Below are 17,082 nucleotides of genomic sequence, written 5' to 3' on the forward strand. Positions count from 1 at the left end.
AAATGTATGGTGACCATAACACACAAGTGAGCACTGGGCGTGCTGATGACAGGTGACGGTGCAGTGACACAAGGGTGTAAGGAAAACCGCTAGAACGGCGAAAAAAATGTAAACAAGTGGTCAATAATATAATACAATTATATACAGTCTGTGTTTTAAATTTGGGATAAATAAATTGACCACAACAGCTCAAAGTTCTGTGCTGGGTAGTCGAAGGCGTTTCAACCTGATTGATTTCTGGTCATCATTAAGACAATGGTGACTTGTTTTCAACAATAATGCTGAGGAGATAAAAACAAACAATTTGTATGGGGCGGCCAAGGATCCTGCCGAATAAAGGAAATTATAGTAGCTGAGTAACTGGGAGAATCAATGCCTGAATCAAGCAAAGGACAACTGTAAATCTGGTGTGGGTAACAAGAAGGCTGAAAGTCAGTGCGTCCTAGCGGGATCCATGAGTTCCTCGGGGTCGTATGGTCGATGTGATTCTGAGAAGATCCAAAAACGTTCCAAGTCCGGAAAGCTTCAGTCGTCCTGCGCCCCATCCCGAACTCGTGGATTGCTTTGTCTCTTGCCCGGATCATCCCAACGCCTTGGTCGAGCGCAGACTCGTTCATCTTGCCGGCTTCATTCCGGACTTGGAACATTTTTGGATTTCCTCTGAATCAGATCGATCATATCTGGCCCAGACCTCAAGGACCTCATGGATCCCGCTGGGACGCACTGACTTTCAGTCTTCTTATTCCCCCACACCGGAATGGGCACAAGGCCTGGCCCTCTACTCCACACAGTCAAAAGGTATGCTAAGTGAGAGAACTGGGCGACTATATGATTTTAAAAAAACTGGAAATTGAAGAAACCAAGGGTTAAAGTGTCATGGTTAGGGATGGTTATAAGATCTTACTTTACAATTAAAAAAGCCATAAAATCCACACAAAAAAAGACAAAAGGTTGAAATGACGTTCTAGTAAGTATGGTAATAAAATCATGTAATTTAACATGTCATGAGTGATGTAATATGTGAGGTCATAAGCAGTGCATGGGGGGTTGCAGGCGCCCAGTTATAGTTCAATCACTAAACTAAAACTGGTGAATTTGTGTTTTTATTGTTTTAAAATAGTTGTATTATTACAAGGGCTAACTATAATGTCACATTAACATTTCTTTTTTCAGTGAACATATATAAATGAATAAGTTACTTACCTTCAGTAACAATTTTTTTTGTAGAGACTAACTGCAGATTTCTCACCTTAGAATATTCCCCAGGCGTCACACTGGATCTGGATCTTAAACAGCACCTATGTGTGACGGTAGGTGGCATCTGCTGCTCCGCATCAACGGTGTCCTCGCTGGAACAAATATGTGCGGTGCCAATACAGGCGACAACTTGGCATGCTGACATCAGTTTCTTTCATGACTAATTCAGCGTGAATAACACAGTACCACATCAGAATGATTTGGGCTCTGTGTGCAGAGACTAACAGGACTTGTAAGGTGAAGAAGCTTGCAGAATGAGGCGAGTGGAAGGGATGGTGAGAAAGTACAAGTTACTTACCTTCGGTAGCGATGTATCTGGTAGAGACGATTCTAGCCGCAGATTCCTTAACGTAGAATTATCCCCAGGCATGAGACTGGATCCGGAACATTTTTGCCACAGCATCTCTGCGCGCCAGGGGCGGTACCACGCAACCCCGCTCTGACGTCGTCCGCGGACGTGATGTCAGCGAGGTCACATAAGTCCCACCCCGGCACGCTGACGTCAGTTTTCTTCAGAGAACTTTTCCGCGCCACAACGCGGAGCCATCACAAACAAAACTGTGAGAGTATGGGAACAGTGTGTGAAAAGCCAGTAAAACGAAAAAAGGAAGAAGCGAATGGTGAAGAACAGCACCACTGTATTATTGAAAGTCATGGAAAGAAAGGCGCAGAGCACCGCTATGAGAAGCAACCTCGCAAGGCGAAGGCGATACCACCTATGGACCCCCACCCCCCCCCCCCCCACCCCCACCCAGATAGAAAAACATTTGAAAAATGTCGGGGCAGACAACAGAAAACCAGCAACCACAATCAATAACACTGAAGGGCGACAAGTCCAGAACAGACGAGGAACGACAAATCACCACAAGGCAACACCAGCAAGGAGTGTCATATCCCCTGTAAAAGCTAAGGGACCCCAACGCAAGAAGCACAGAGGAGTCAGAGACCCCAAGCAATGAGAAAAGAAAGGGAGACGATCAAATAAAAGGAACAAAGCAAATGCCACCTGGAGGGAGGCGAGTGCGGAAGACCAAGCTGAAGGGTCCTCGCAGAATGGGGAGGAAGGGCGGGCCGTGAAGGAATCTGCGGCTAGAATCATCTCTACCAGATACATCGTTACCGAAGGTAAGTAACTTGTACATCTGAGAGACTAATAGCCACAGATTCCTTAACGTAGAATAGATACCCTAGCCATATCCAGAGGGGAGGAGGGTCTGCGAGAGAAACTCACCAGCTTGGAAGAACACAGGGTCCCAACAGGGGATGTGTCATGGGGACAGGAATGACGGCCCAGCCCCCTCCAAGCAGAATTAAGCAAGAATAAGGAGAAGGGAAGGCCAGGATACCACAAGCCTACCCGAGGAGCAATGTGCGTCTGCCAGAAAACCCGGAGGGGCAGAAGGCACCCCGCGAGTACCAGAGGAAGAAAAGAACCACCCTCAAAGCCAAGGAAGAGAGGAGGAACGGAGGCAGAGCCCGACCAGGAGAACACACACACACCGCGAAGGGGACAGCTGAATGGGTGTCTATCCCAAAGCAGGGAACAAGGCCGAAATGGTTCCACAGTCAAGAAGCACAGACGTGAGAAAGAAGACACAGACGCGCAAAGCTCCAACAAGCAAGGGAAAGAGAAGCACACGCTGACACGGCGAGGCACACGGAGGGGGACCACAACTACCAGGCGTGCGCAGCATACAGCTGGCAAATACTATGAAGCAGCGGCTCAGAACAAGTTGAGCGCAAGACGAAGACAGAGGCAAGGGAACCCCAGAACAAGCCCTAGAGAAGGACCGGCCCAGGAGCACCACCGGCCCATGAATAAAAGCGGGACCGGCCAGAAGACAAGGAGATACATGTAGTACCGACCGAAAGCTGGCAACCAGAACACAGAAGAGCACCAGGAGAACCAGCCCCCTTGGAACACATGGCAGACAGGCGCCGGCCGAAACGGCGGAGAACTAGGTAGCAACACCAAGACACGACGCTGTAATCATGACAAAGGTCGGTCCGGCGACCCAGAGGCGAAGAGGTGTGGTAAATAATTTAATTACCGGGACTTAATTTGATACAGAAAAATAATAAAAATAGCTCAGTAAAATAAGAGGCAAAATCCGTGATATTAGAGGTTCGGAATGGGCTTTATTCCAATGGACGATTCGAAATCGTGGACTCCAGGTTCCATCACCACGGAGGTTCAGGAAGTGAAGTACATACTTTATTGATAAGTAATCACTTTTATACAATAGGCATTACAGTGAAGCAAATGCAGGAGGCGTAACAATTGATAGTAAAGATAAAACATACATGCGTAGCAAAAGTGGGTGTAACTGGGTGTAACTAAAGAACGTCATCAGGTATGATGTCATAATAGGGTGGTTCCATGAAAGAATTTTGCAATGTCAGCAGAAATACTTGGCAGAAATGCGCGCGCAGCAGCATGACGTATGATTGACGTGCGACTAGGGGGTGAAGGGGACTTGACATTTAACTCTACATGTGGCGACAGATGTCTGGAGGGTCAAGTCAACCTAATCCCAAATCATATCTAACATCCTATGTTTAAAGAACTATGTTATCCAAAAGAGAAGTCTCTTAGAGTAGAATCTTATTCTATACTGACTATACTGACTGTTAGTGCGTGTACAAGCGTCTAAGTGTCTACACTAGATGCGAGGGCAGAAGTCTTCCATAATAATAGGGCTATGAATTACTTGCATAAAGACAGAGAAGCCGGGCCTTTGCTCGGTAGCTGGAAGAATGTTTACTTAAACTACTAGACAGGAATGCATTGGGCAGGGAGCGGAGCAGATAATTTCGAAGGTGAAATACAGTTTTTGGCAGGCAACAGGCTGATGTCAGGCACCGTGAGCCGCGCAGGGAATGAGACAAAGTTCATGGTCACAGATGCAGGCTCAGACTGGAGCTTTCAGAGGCAGAAGGCAGGAAAAGCTTGATGGCAGAATCAGGGCCTACTCGCCTGGACTGAAAAATAGCATAAGTGAACCATATAAAGCCGGTGGCCTTTCGTACTTAGGAATGGAATATCCGGCCCATTCATGGCGGATCTGAAAGAGGACATGTTAACGGTGGACGCACATGTATTTGCGTCTTCATAACTGGAACTGGAGGGAACATACATGTACTTGTGATTTATACATGAAACCGTTGGGGTCCAAGATAGGGGACATAACTGATCATAAAAATCCATATTTCCACATTCCCTCCTTGTCCCCTACTTGCCCGTCAAGAGATATCAATCTTCATCAATCCATTGATCTGTTCATATAGCATCATTTGTTCTTCTTTTTTCTTCTGGGACGAACGAAATCTTGGTGGTGGAATACACGATGTGGCACACAGACCACAGATCGCTGGTCCACATTGTAGACATAGACAGCAACTGAATAGTATGAGAAAGCCAATACCTAGGAAGGATAGGACCTTCCATCCAAAGGTAGATAATACACTCCAAAACCAACCGGACCAAGTCCAGGTGCCTGGATTCTGGTGTATCTGGCTTACAATCTTATGAAGGCGAGTTATGGCTTTATATACAGATGGCGAATTTTCTGGTATGAAAATGCAACAACTTGATCCAATGACCCTACAAGCTCCGCCCCTATCAGCCAGGATGACGTCAAGGACAAGACGATTTTGAAGCACAACAATCCGCATAGCAGACTGCTCTTCTGTTAAATTGCCTAAGGCGGAAATAGTTTCGTTCACTACTGCTTCAAGGGTTCTAGTTAATCTACGTATCAGCTTACTATTAGTAACGGTACCTATATAGGGAAAGAGACCTTTATTGAAATCTGTGTATTTTTCCCATGCTGTTTCAGTGTAATCGACTATTGGGAGATCTCTCCTTTCTCTATTGTGTACTAAATGAGTATTTCTGTGATAATCAGGAGGAGCTAGGAAAACAGGTGGCAAAAGGAATCCGATGTAGCAGGTACCATCCCAATCTAGTGGCAAACGTATGTATGCCGTCTGACCACATATGAAGTAGGAATGGCGAGAAGCTCTAAATGTAGACTTGCCTTGATCACTGAAGTCTATTACAGCGGTGCATCTACTATGGCCCATATGTATGGAACCATTCTTTCTTACACATAATTCACCTTTTACTGGAAATACTGACATGGCGGGCAAAATTGGAGTAGCTTCGGATTCGACATTCAAGATCAAAAGATTAAGCGTAAAATTACCTAATCCATATACTTCATTTTCTAGATCAGTTCCTGTTCTTTTGGGAAGTCCCTCCTTGTTGGGGTGGCAGACTTTAAGTAAAACTAAGTTCAGATTTCCCCATACCCCGTTATCTTGATAAACTGCGGAGTTCGAATCTTGGGAATTAATTAAACTAAACCATGCTCCACAGGAGCCGTTGTGTGTGAACGGGTATGGAAAGAGAGGTAGAATTCCTTTATAATTCTGATAGGGAGGGAGTCGGCCACATATCCAACAATTTGTAGCATTGCTATCCTGATGGGAATGATGTAACATACTAATAAACGTGTTATTGCGCAGCGCGAATCTATATGACAATTCATGCGGAGGTAATTCGCTAAAAGAATGTTCGGCAGTAACATTATAAACATGTCTAGAAATAGGATAATATATGTGCAACAATATACTTGCAGTAATTATTAAAAGACTTAGGAAAAACAGAATTAATAACGTCACTGTGCAATGACTACGCAGTGATTTACAGTACGCATGTCGTTTCAGCTTTATCCTTTTGTTTCTTTCTCTGTACAGGTCTAAGGGATACATGTCAGAGACAAATTCGACCGCTTCACCTTGGAGAGGACTTAAACAATCAAATTGCCTGACTGGTTAGACCTGAGTTTTAGTTTATATAGTTCACGACTATTCAATTCAACCAAAGGAAGTTTAGAGTCACTCGGGGAAGACACGCAAGGTGTGTCGTTTACATCTGACGACAGTCCATGAAATTTCTTGATATGACTTGAATGTATCCAGCCTTTTCGACCTTCGATCTTCACGGCTGTCCTCGTCGTTAGCAGTACGAGCTGAGGCGACTTCCACCTAGGATCCAGCTGAGACTTCCGATCAAAGTTCCTCACTAATACCAGATCCCCTGGAATTACGTCATGGGGTTTCACCTCAGTGTTGTCGGGAAAAGCTGCAGCTACCTGTGAACGACAAGATTGTAGTGCAGACATCAAGGAAGCCAAGTAATCTGTCAGCATATTACAGTCAATATCAGTTATTTTGCGTGGTATAGGCGTCCCCCACATATTTGGTGGTCTGCCAAAGATCACCTCATACGGGGATAGCCCTGTTCGAGAGTGTGCTACCATTCTCATGTAAAAGAGTGCAACGGGTAAGGCTACTACCCAGTCGACACCTTTCTCTCTACATATTTTAGACAATCTAATTTTCAGAGTTTGATTATGTCGTTCCACGAGACCTGCTGCCTCGGGGTGTCGGACACAGTGGAATCTCCACTGATAGCCTAGCAAGAGTGAAACGTGTTTCATTAGTTCGGATGAAAACGGCTGGCCATTATCTGAGTAGACAACACGTGGTAAACCGTACCGTGGGAAGAATTCTCGAACTAACTGTTTGGCAGTAGTCGGGGCAGTGTAATCTGAAACCGGGTATGCCTCTGTCCAACGGGAAAGAGCACAGACAACTACGAGAACATATTTGAATCCTCGACATCGTTCCATCTGGATATAATCCATCTGGAGGACTTCAAAAGGGTGATCAGGAGGCTGAAATCCACCCTGTTCTACGGGAATGCTTTTTCCTGGGTTAAACTGACAACAGATCATACAGGTACGGACTTTTTGTTTAGCTGCTGCTCGTAAATGTTTGTTGAACCAAATGTGTTGGATGCTGTCTAGCATAGCTTTTTCTCCTAGATGTGCTGGACTATGTACAGTGTTAATAACGACTTGGACCATTGAATCAGGAAGGAACCACACAGATTTTTCCTTCGTCATCCATCCTTGATCCGTTTGGATCCCTCCTAATTCAGTCCATTTCTTTATTTCATCTGGAGTAGCATGTGTCTGTATGTCAATTACGTCAAGAGCGGGATCCTTAACCATCATGCAATGTGTTGGTGTCGGGACTATTGTCTTTGTCATGTCGGATGTTTGAGTTTGAGCAGTCTGTTTAGCTGTTCTGTCAGCTAGATCATTGCCTTGAGAAATGATATCAGTAACTTTCGTATGAGCTTTACATTTCATAATTGATATTGCAGTGGGTAGATGTATTGCATCTAATAAGGCATGAATGAGGGGTCCGTGCTGAATGTGGGCACCGTGAGAAGTTAAATAACCTCTCTCTCGCCACAGCACGCCGAAGTCATGTACAACTCCAAATGCATAACGTGAATCAGTGTATATGTTGACTCTTTTATTTGTGGCTTGAATACAGGCTTGTGTCAGAGCGATGAGCTCTGCTGCTTGAGCGGACAAGGTATTTATACAATTTGTTTCAATGATTTCAGCGTCTGTTGTGACTGCATAAGCGGCCACTAACTCTCCTGTACCTGTTCTCATACATGAACCATCTACATACAACGTCAGGTCTGGGTCTGACAATGGAACGTCTGTCAAGTCTTGTCTAGGTTTCGTCGTGATAGTGATAACTTCAATACAATCATGTGCAAGTGGGTCTGTTCCATTTACAGGTAACAGTGTGGCAGGATTCAATGTACTACAACGTCTGATTTCTATATGTGGCTGAAACAATGTTAATTCGTAACCGGTGAGTCGTGCTATAGTCAGGTGTTGTGTCTGTGTGCGGTTCAAGAGAACCTCTACTGCATGTGGTACTTGTACTGTCAATGGATGTCCTAATACTATGGCATCGCTTTGTCTGATTGCTAAAGCTGTTGCTGCCACTGATTTTAGGCATGCAGGCAAAGCCTGAGCTACGGGATCTAATGTACTAGAAAAATAAGCACATGGTTTGTGTGATCCTGCTTGTTCCTGTGTGAGTACTGACAAGGCAGTACCTTCGCGTTCTGTAACAAAGAGTGTAAACTGTTTATTGTAACATGGTGTTGCTAAAACAGGTGCTTGGCATAAGGCTTTCTTTAGGCCTTCAAAAGCTTGTGCATGTTCCTGAGTCCAAGGGAGAACAGTCGATGTGGCTGCCTCCTGTGTTGTCAATTGAATGAGTGGTTTTGCTAGAAATGCATACTGAGGGATCCACTGCCTACAATATGAAGTGAGGCCTATGAAAGCCCGCACCTCCTTTTGTGTCTTGGGTATCGGCATATTTGCAATTAGCTGGATGCGATCTGGTGTAAGCTGCCTTCCCTCCTTGGACAGCGAGTGACCAAGGTAAACAACTCGCTGGACACAGAATTGCAGCTTAGAAGGGGACACCTTGTGCCCCTTTTCGGCCAAAAATTGTAATACCGTCAGTGATGCTTTCTCACATTCAGGTTCGTTTCTAGCGGTGATCAGCAGATCATCGACATATTGAAGCAGGGCAGTGTTGACTGGCATGTGGATACTGTCGAGTTCTCGTTTCAATGCTTGGCTATAGATGCTGGGGCTTTCTGTAAATCCTTGAGGTGCGCGTGTGAATTTAAAGCTACGTCCATTTAAACTAAATCCGAACAAGTATTGGCTTTCCGGATCTATTGGGACGCTGAAAAAGGCATTCTTGAGATCAATTACAGTAAAGAATGTTGCTTCGGAATCAATAGCTGTCAGTAATGACGAGATATCTGGGACCACAGGGAATTGTGGCACAATGCATTTGTTCAATTCGCGCAGATCAATAACCAATCGATATACTGGCGGGGCCTTTGGATCTGTTCGTTTAAGAATCGGAATTATCGGGGAATTACATACATTGGAGTCTGTTTCCACAACCACTCCTTGGACAATGAGCTCGTCAATAATTTGCAGTAAAGCCACTACAGCATCTGGTGGTAACTTGTATTGTCGCATTCGTGGTAATACCACTCCTGCCTTTAGTGTAACTCGATATGGTGTAATATTCATGCAACCCACATCAGTAGGGCCTTGTGCCCATAAATGTGTAGGTAAAGTCTGCAGTCGGGGATCCATGTCTCGAGACACATAGTGACCTTTGAAATCACGTAAAAACAATCTTAATCCTTCCGGAGAACAACATATTATAGCTCCTAGAGCTTTCAGTGTTTTTATACCTAACAAGTTTTCTGGACATGATTTAGTAAGCAATAAATCTGTAGTTCGGGTCAAGGGTCCTATCGTAAGTGGAAGAGGCTGTGATACTTCATTAACAATAGGTTTTCCTGAAAAACCAAGGGAAATATTCTGTGAGCCTGAGAGGGGTGCCCCTGGAACTTCACTACGTTTTATAGTTGTTCGTCTTGCCCCTGTATCAAGTAAAAATTTTCTATCTTGGCCTAATAGTTCACTATGTACATAAGGTCCTTCTTGGTCTACAGGGACCTCGATAAGGGGTAAGTCAACTTCCCTCTCTAGGCTGGTTCATGCATATCGTTGATAATCAGGATAGTCATACTGTGCGGTCTGGTACAGCTGTCGTGTCGTGGTTTGTGTGGCAGCAACAGGCAGCGCTGGTGCAGCTGGCACAAACTGTATAGACTGTTGTGGAGCTGGCATGGACTGTGCATGCTGCGGTGCTCCTTGTTCATTCTGATCCTGTCTAGGTGGCCGTGGTCTTTCTTGTGTTTTACCTGTGGCGATATTACGCTTCAAGACTGGGCAATCGTGTATGTAATGACCTGGTTGTTTACAATAGTTGCATGTCCCTTTTACAGGTCCTGCTGAATCACCGGACTGTGTCGTACCCTTTTTATGACCTTCAGCTGGAACTGTCTGGGAGACTAGCATTTTCATTTTTGTGTCTTTCATGCGTCTCTGTTCATGTTCTTGTTCCTCTCTAATTCTATTGTAATGGTACTGTAACATTTGTAACATTTGTGATGGGGTATTACCTTGCCAGGTACTCTCGAATTTCAATACTCTATTCTTCACCTGGGGCAAGGAATTTTCAACTAATTTTGTCACAAACAGATGTGGGTATGACTCGCTACTTGCTTTTATACCACTATTTATACCAAAACATTTTTCGAATCGGGCATAGAAATCACTAGTGTCTTCATCTTGCTTTTGTTTACAGGCTGAGATTGCACCCCAGTCTTCCTTTTTCGTGGTTAATAAACGTGGCAGTACCTGTACTAGTAAACCTGGTAGTGCTTTAGTTTTATCCCCAAGCCCTGCTCCTGCAGTTCGGGCCTTTTCTTCTGCTTCTAATGCTGTCCATTCTATTTTTTGGTCTCCCACCTCCCACTCTTTTTCCTTAAGTTTTTCATAAATGCCAGCAGGCATTAATACCTTTAATATTGTCATAATGTCGGGATAGGTATACTCTCCCATGAGTAACATGTCTTTAATTTCTCGGTGAAAACCCGCTGGGTCTTTGTCATGACTCGGTACCACTTTCTTCATTTCTAACAATTCTATTTTCGATATGGGCGTATATACATATACACGTTTAAACTGATTGTCCTCGCCCTTTATTGGGTGTACTTCTCGTAAGGGATTCTGTCTGTCCATGTAATACGTCGTTCTTTCCTTGATGGGCAGTGAGACATGTTCTGGGCATACAAAAAGAATGTACTGCTTTCTTGATTCTAGTATTTCTCTAATTAACTTAGTACCTGAACCTCTCCACCTATTCGTGAGTAATTCAGTCAATATATCAGGTAAAGGACCAGGATCGGAATGTTGGCTTTTATAAAGTATAAGAAGTTGTTGAATCATATAAATCCCAGCTAAACGCTGTTCATCTGGGGTGAGGTTCAAAAATGTGTGTGCTACTGTATCATCACCATATTTTCCGGGACTGTCAACCCAATGAACGGCTGACCTGGCTAATTCTTGTTCATCCATAGAATCGAGTAAATGATAACCCCTTCGTTCTCGGAGTAATTTGTCAGCGGCTTGGAACGAATGCTCGGGGGACCTTATATTTATTATAGGTGTTTGGAAATTCCTGTTATTATCTGAACATATCGGACGTATCGGGTCAGTGAAACATCTAGTACTATTACAAGATCTTCCTCTACCTACATAGGCTATGGTGTCTGACTGTCCTGTGGGCAGTCCTGATCCTTCCTCCTCCTCGTTTTGTTCAAACTGGTCTACCGCTAATATCTCTTCGTGTAGGCGTTCTATTTCTTTACGGATCTTTCGGCACATGGCTATTATACATTTTTGCCTATCATGTCTCCCTTCTGATATATTCTGGCTCCATCTGGTAAGGGTTTGCATTATTTCCGGATCTACCCCCGGTCGATCTTGATTTCTGATTACACAATTTATGAGGAAACGTAACAGTTCCCCCTGTATCTCCACTTTCTGGTATTCCATAGCTCTGTTAATACATTCAGAATCTCGCCCTGTTTGGACAAAATGATATATTGTCTAGATGCATAGTCATTCCTGGTAGCTTTCCTAAATACACCGCAGCTCGTCTGATACGTAATGATGCCAGGATCATTTCGTCCTCTTTTCCGGGCACAGGGTCATATCTACAATCTACAAGAAGTTCCTTAAGCGTGCGGGAATTTATGAGTTTGGGGGTACGTGGATGTGCTGATTCTTGAAAAGTAAGTTTATTTATTCTGGGTGGCGTAGAAAAAATGTTGGTAGCACCTCCGGTAGCCCCGTCTGGGGTATCGGGCGTGAAAGGATTCGTTGAACGCGATACAGCAACTATAGGTGTGGACACAGCTGTAGAAGCAGCTGTAGGAATAGATGTGGAACCAGATGTGCTTGCCGGAACTTGTGTCAGGATTTGATGCTGTAGGGATACAGATACAGGATCTTGGCGTTGAACCTCCCCGGCAGACGGTCTATGTGGGGCGGGGTTAGCATACTCGGGAGCTACGTCATCTAAATATGAGGAAAGAAAAACATCTTCTGCTGTTCTAGGATGCCCCTTAGGATGCATTTTTATTGGGAACAATGGGGGTGGCAAGTCTTTTGGTATCTCCGGAGTAGCCTTAGGTAATCCCTCGGCCAGAAGGGGATACATACCATTCATAAGGGCATTTCTTTGTCTGTCTACTTGTTCTGATTTCACTCGTGTACCTTCTTCAATTAATAGATTTTCTCGGACTTTATTTGAATTTTCCTTACTCCTCTCTTCCTGTCTACGTGCTTTTTCTGTACGTCTATACGATTCTTTACGCCATAATTCAATGGCGTCCTTCTGTGACTGTCTGGCTTTCCTTTTCCATAATTCTTCCTCTACTTTCACGATGCAATCTGCATCCCAGGTCCCAGCTGCGGGCCACCTCTGACTTTCTGGTAATTCCTTAGTGTAGTCTACCCATAGATCAAGAAATAATATGGCGTCTAGGCCATGTTTATGATACATGAAGTACCCTGGAGTGTCCCTAGGAGGAATGGGAACAGCTTCTTCGAGTACCCCTTTTCTAGTTGTGATCTGTCTTAGTTTCGAAAAGAGCGGCATATTGAGAACTGATCTGATACTTGGTCTTGAACAAACTTAATACAATAAACACAATAATGAACAGTCATTCACACCACAATATGCAGAACGTATTAACACATTTAACGTTTAAATGAGCAACAATGATGATGACGATCTAAGAAAACTTAATCACAAAACATAATCCTCGGCATTAACTGAATTATTCTGAATTTATATACTTGATATACTAGATATACTGCTAAACAGTACAGATACACTGCTAAAACAGTGCAGACCGGATTTGTGTACCCAAACCCGTCTGGACCGGCACAACTTATGTGCACGCCAGAACGCCTCCCCAGTAATGGTACTCACCGGGTTGCTCGGAACGGAAGGCCTCGGAACGGAACTGAACTGAACTGGACTGGACTCGACTCGACAACTTCGGAAACTTCGGAACATCGGAAACCTCGGAACTTCGGAACTTCGTGGGCCTCTGTATACCTCGGATCTTGCTCTCTCAGCTAGGCTCTGGTCGGGATACTTCGCACTTCTCACCGCCTCGTCTGGGTGTTGATCGCAGCCTCAGTCGCCCCCGCTTGACCGGAGGGAGATACAGGAAATCCTGCTGGTACGCGTTGTTGTCCGTCCAGCTGTGGCAGGAGACCGGGCCTGCAACGCACCGCCGGCGCGTGAGATGAGAAAGTGTCCCTGTTCGGGCGCCATTCATGTGGTAAATAATTTAATTACCGGGACTTAATTTGATACAGAAAAATAATAAAAATAGCTCAGTAAAATAAGAGGCAAAATCCGTGATATTAGAGGTTCGGAATGGGCTTTATTCCAATGGACGATTCGAAATCGTGGACTCCAGGTTCCATCACCACGGAGGTTCAGGAAGTGAAGTACATACTTTATTGATAAGTAATCACTTTTATACAATAGGCATTACAGTGAAGCAAATGCAGGAGGCGTAACAATTGATAGTAAAGATAAAACATACATGCGTAGCAAAAGTGGGTGTAACTGGGTGTAACTAAAGAACGTCATCAGGTATGATGTCATAATAGGGTGGTTCCATGAAAGAATTTTGCAATGTCAGCAGAAATACTTGGCAGAAATGCGCGCGCAGCAGCATGACGTATGATTGACGTGCGACTAGAGGGTGAAGGGGACTTGACATTTAACTCTACATGTGGCGACAGATGTCTGGAGGGTCAAGTCAACCTAATCCCAAATCATATCTAACATCCTATGTTTAAAGAACTATGTTATCCAAAAGAGAAGTCTCTAGAGTAGAATCTTATTCTATACTGACTATACTGACTGTTAGTGCGTGTACAAGCGTCTAAGTGTCTACACTAGATGCGAGGGCAGAAGTCTTCCATAATAATAGGGCTATGAATTACTTGCATAAAGACAGAGAAGCCGGGCCTTTGCTCGGTAGCTGGAAGAATGTTTACTTAAACTACTAGACAGGAATGCATTGGGCAGGGAGCGGAGCAGATAATTTCGAAGGTGAAATACAGTTTTTGGCAGGCAACAGGCTGATGTCAGGCACCGTGAGCCGCGCAGGGAATGAGACAAAGTTCATGGTCACAGATGCAGGCTCAGACTGGAGCTTTCAGAGGCAGAAGGCAGGAAAAGCTTGATGGCAGAATCAGGGCCTACTCGCCTGGACTGAAAAATAGCATAAGTGAACCATATAAAGCCGGTGGCCTTTCGTACTTAGGAATGGAATATCCGGCCCATTCATGGCGGATCTGAAAGAGGACATGTTAACGGTGGACGCACATGTATTTGCGTCTTCATAACTGGAACTGGAGGGAACATACATGTACTTGTGATTTATACATGAAACCGTTGGGGTCCAAGATAGGGGACATAACTGATCATAAAAATCCATATTTCCACAGAGCGAAGGAACCCTATAGAAAAAGGACAGAAACACCCTCAGATACTGAGCGGAACAAACCTGTAGCAGCGCAAGCTGCGCAAAGGCGGAAGAAAAAGAGAAAGACACCGCACCAAGCAGTATACTGTGACGCCGAGGAACCTGAGAAGGTATCCACGCCCGCCTAGCTTAAGACAGGGCTATACAATAGCCAACAATTACCCCACCTAGGGTATGCTTCGTGCCTAAACAAAAACAGGGAAACACCTCTTAGGGAAACCCGCAGCAGAGGTCAAGAACATAAAAGACCTGTGGGAAACACCACAGACGGCTTACCAATCAGCTAAATACCTCTTAAGGAAACCCGCAGCAGAGGTCAAGAACCGAAAAGACCTGTGGAAAACACCACAGACAGCTTACCAATCAGCCAAAAAAGACACAAAGGGTCCAACCTGAGAACCTATACAGCTGCACTTAACAGCAAAAACACTCACCACAAGCTGAAGGGGTGAACCAGCAGCCAAAAGAATAGAGGGGCCAACTGAAGGACCCTGAAGGCATTCCCAGCCGCACACAGCACACAATGGGTCAACCGAAACGTAAGGCCCCAAAGAGAAAGGTGCGATAAACGCCTCCCATTATACTCTGGAGGACCGACCAACCGAAGCTTGGGGAGGGGGGCGGAGCCCCGCAAGGAGTCTCTGAATAGCGGAGTCCGCGTGGGTGTGAAACAACAGAGTCCCATCAAAAGGTAAATCCACAAGACGCTTCCGAACAATCTCCGGAAAGACACCATCCCACAACCAAGCATGGAGGCAAAGGGCCACAGAACTCGCCATAGTGCGGCCGAGGGAATCAGAAACGTACAACGCCGAATGGAGAATGAATGGAAACCCACAGGTCGGAAGTAGCCCTGGCCAACACACAAAGTGTGTTGAGTGCGCGCAGAGCAGCGCTAGTAGAGGCGAAAATATCACGCCCCCAGGAGTTCAGGCAACGGGCCTCCCGTGATGGCGGGAGCAGCACTGAAGGCAAGGACGGAATAGCTGCCCGCAGGACAGGGCCCTGGGCAGAGGGGTGGGAAAAAAGGCAGACTGGATCGTGCTGGGCAGGACGGTGAAGGAGCGGTTGAGGCACCGGATCCCCCGTGGCAGGGCGCCCCCAGAAGAGAGTTGTGAAGCGACGCTTCAAAAGGGAGAAGCAGCTCCCCTCCACCAGAGCCCTGGTGGAGAACCTCCAATAAGTGGTCCATAGGGAGTGGAGCAACCGGACTGCCCATCTGCAAAATGCCAGTGGCTGTGGAAATGGCCCGGACAAAGGCCACACTCGCCTCCGGAGGGCGTCTTGGGGGGGAAAGCAACTCTTCCGTGGGCGAAGGCTGCAAACTAAGACGCCCGTCCCCGTGCCCTGCTGGAGGGAGGAAAGACCAGCCCTTGTAAGATGGAAAACCCACGGAGAGTGGGTAACCTGAGGGGACTATGGAGAGGGCAGAGAAGCCTGCGGGGCAGACAACTGCAGGGAGCGGAAGAGCGGGTCTGGGGGCTGTGGACATGAATATGGCGTAGAACCCGCCCTGGAATCTGCCAGAGAAAAGGCCACGATGCGGCGCCCAGTCTCCGGTGAACAGGAGACAAGGAGACGACAGCGCTCCGGAGATGAAGGGACATCCGGAGAAGAGTCGATGAGCCGACATCGGGATGGCACCAGGGAGTTCACCACAGGCACCGGTGAGTCCTTGAACGGCGCCGAAGTGTCCACCAGGGGCGCCGATCGACCTTCACCACCACGTGCCTCATCGGAGAGGGGGGGACGGTGGGGTCGGACCCGAAGCAACCAATAAATAGCACCGAAAAGGCACCGGCTCGACCCCCGACGAGGCTGCCGCCTGCGCCGAGGACAGAGGGGGGTCCGGGGAAGCGCCCCGGGTTCCGGCTTCCACCTGCGGCACCGCCACCGCTGGGGAGGAAAGTCGTTGACACCAGAGAGGCATCGGCTTGGCCTCTGGGAAGACAGCCGCCTGCCCAGGGGACCGAGGGGGGCTTGGGGATGAGCCGTGAGTTCCGGCAACCTCCTGCAACACCAAAGGGAACCCTGTGGGGCTTTGCAGCGAGGCCGGGATGCCATGGGCCTAAGAGGGGAACCCCGAAGGGCCGCACCTCGACGGCACCACACATCCAAAACCTGAAGACGAACTCGTCAGCGCCGGGGGTGAAGCCGCCGGCGAGTCCGCAGAAGTCCCCGCGCACAGCAAGGGATCCACGGACGTCACAGGAAGAGGAGGAGGGCCCAAGGAAGCCTGCAGAGCCGTAGCGTGGCTTTCATCTGGTCCCTTGTCGCCCCAACACCGGGAAACGGCAGATAGGGTGGCGACGGGCGAGGACGCACGTCCCCGGAGGAACTGGCGCCCTCTGCCGAAGGAGGACAGGGCCTCGGTGGCAAGCTGCAAGACTTACCGGCGGGCGAACGACACCCATGGGGCC

This window comes from Triturus cristatus, chromosome 11 (genome assembly GCF_964204655.1).
Source record: "Triturus cristatus chromosome 11, aTriCri1.1, whole genome shotgun sequence".
Lineage (NCBI taxonomy): Eukaryota > Metazoa > Chordata > Amphibia > Caudata > Salamandridae > Triturus > Triturus cristatus.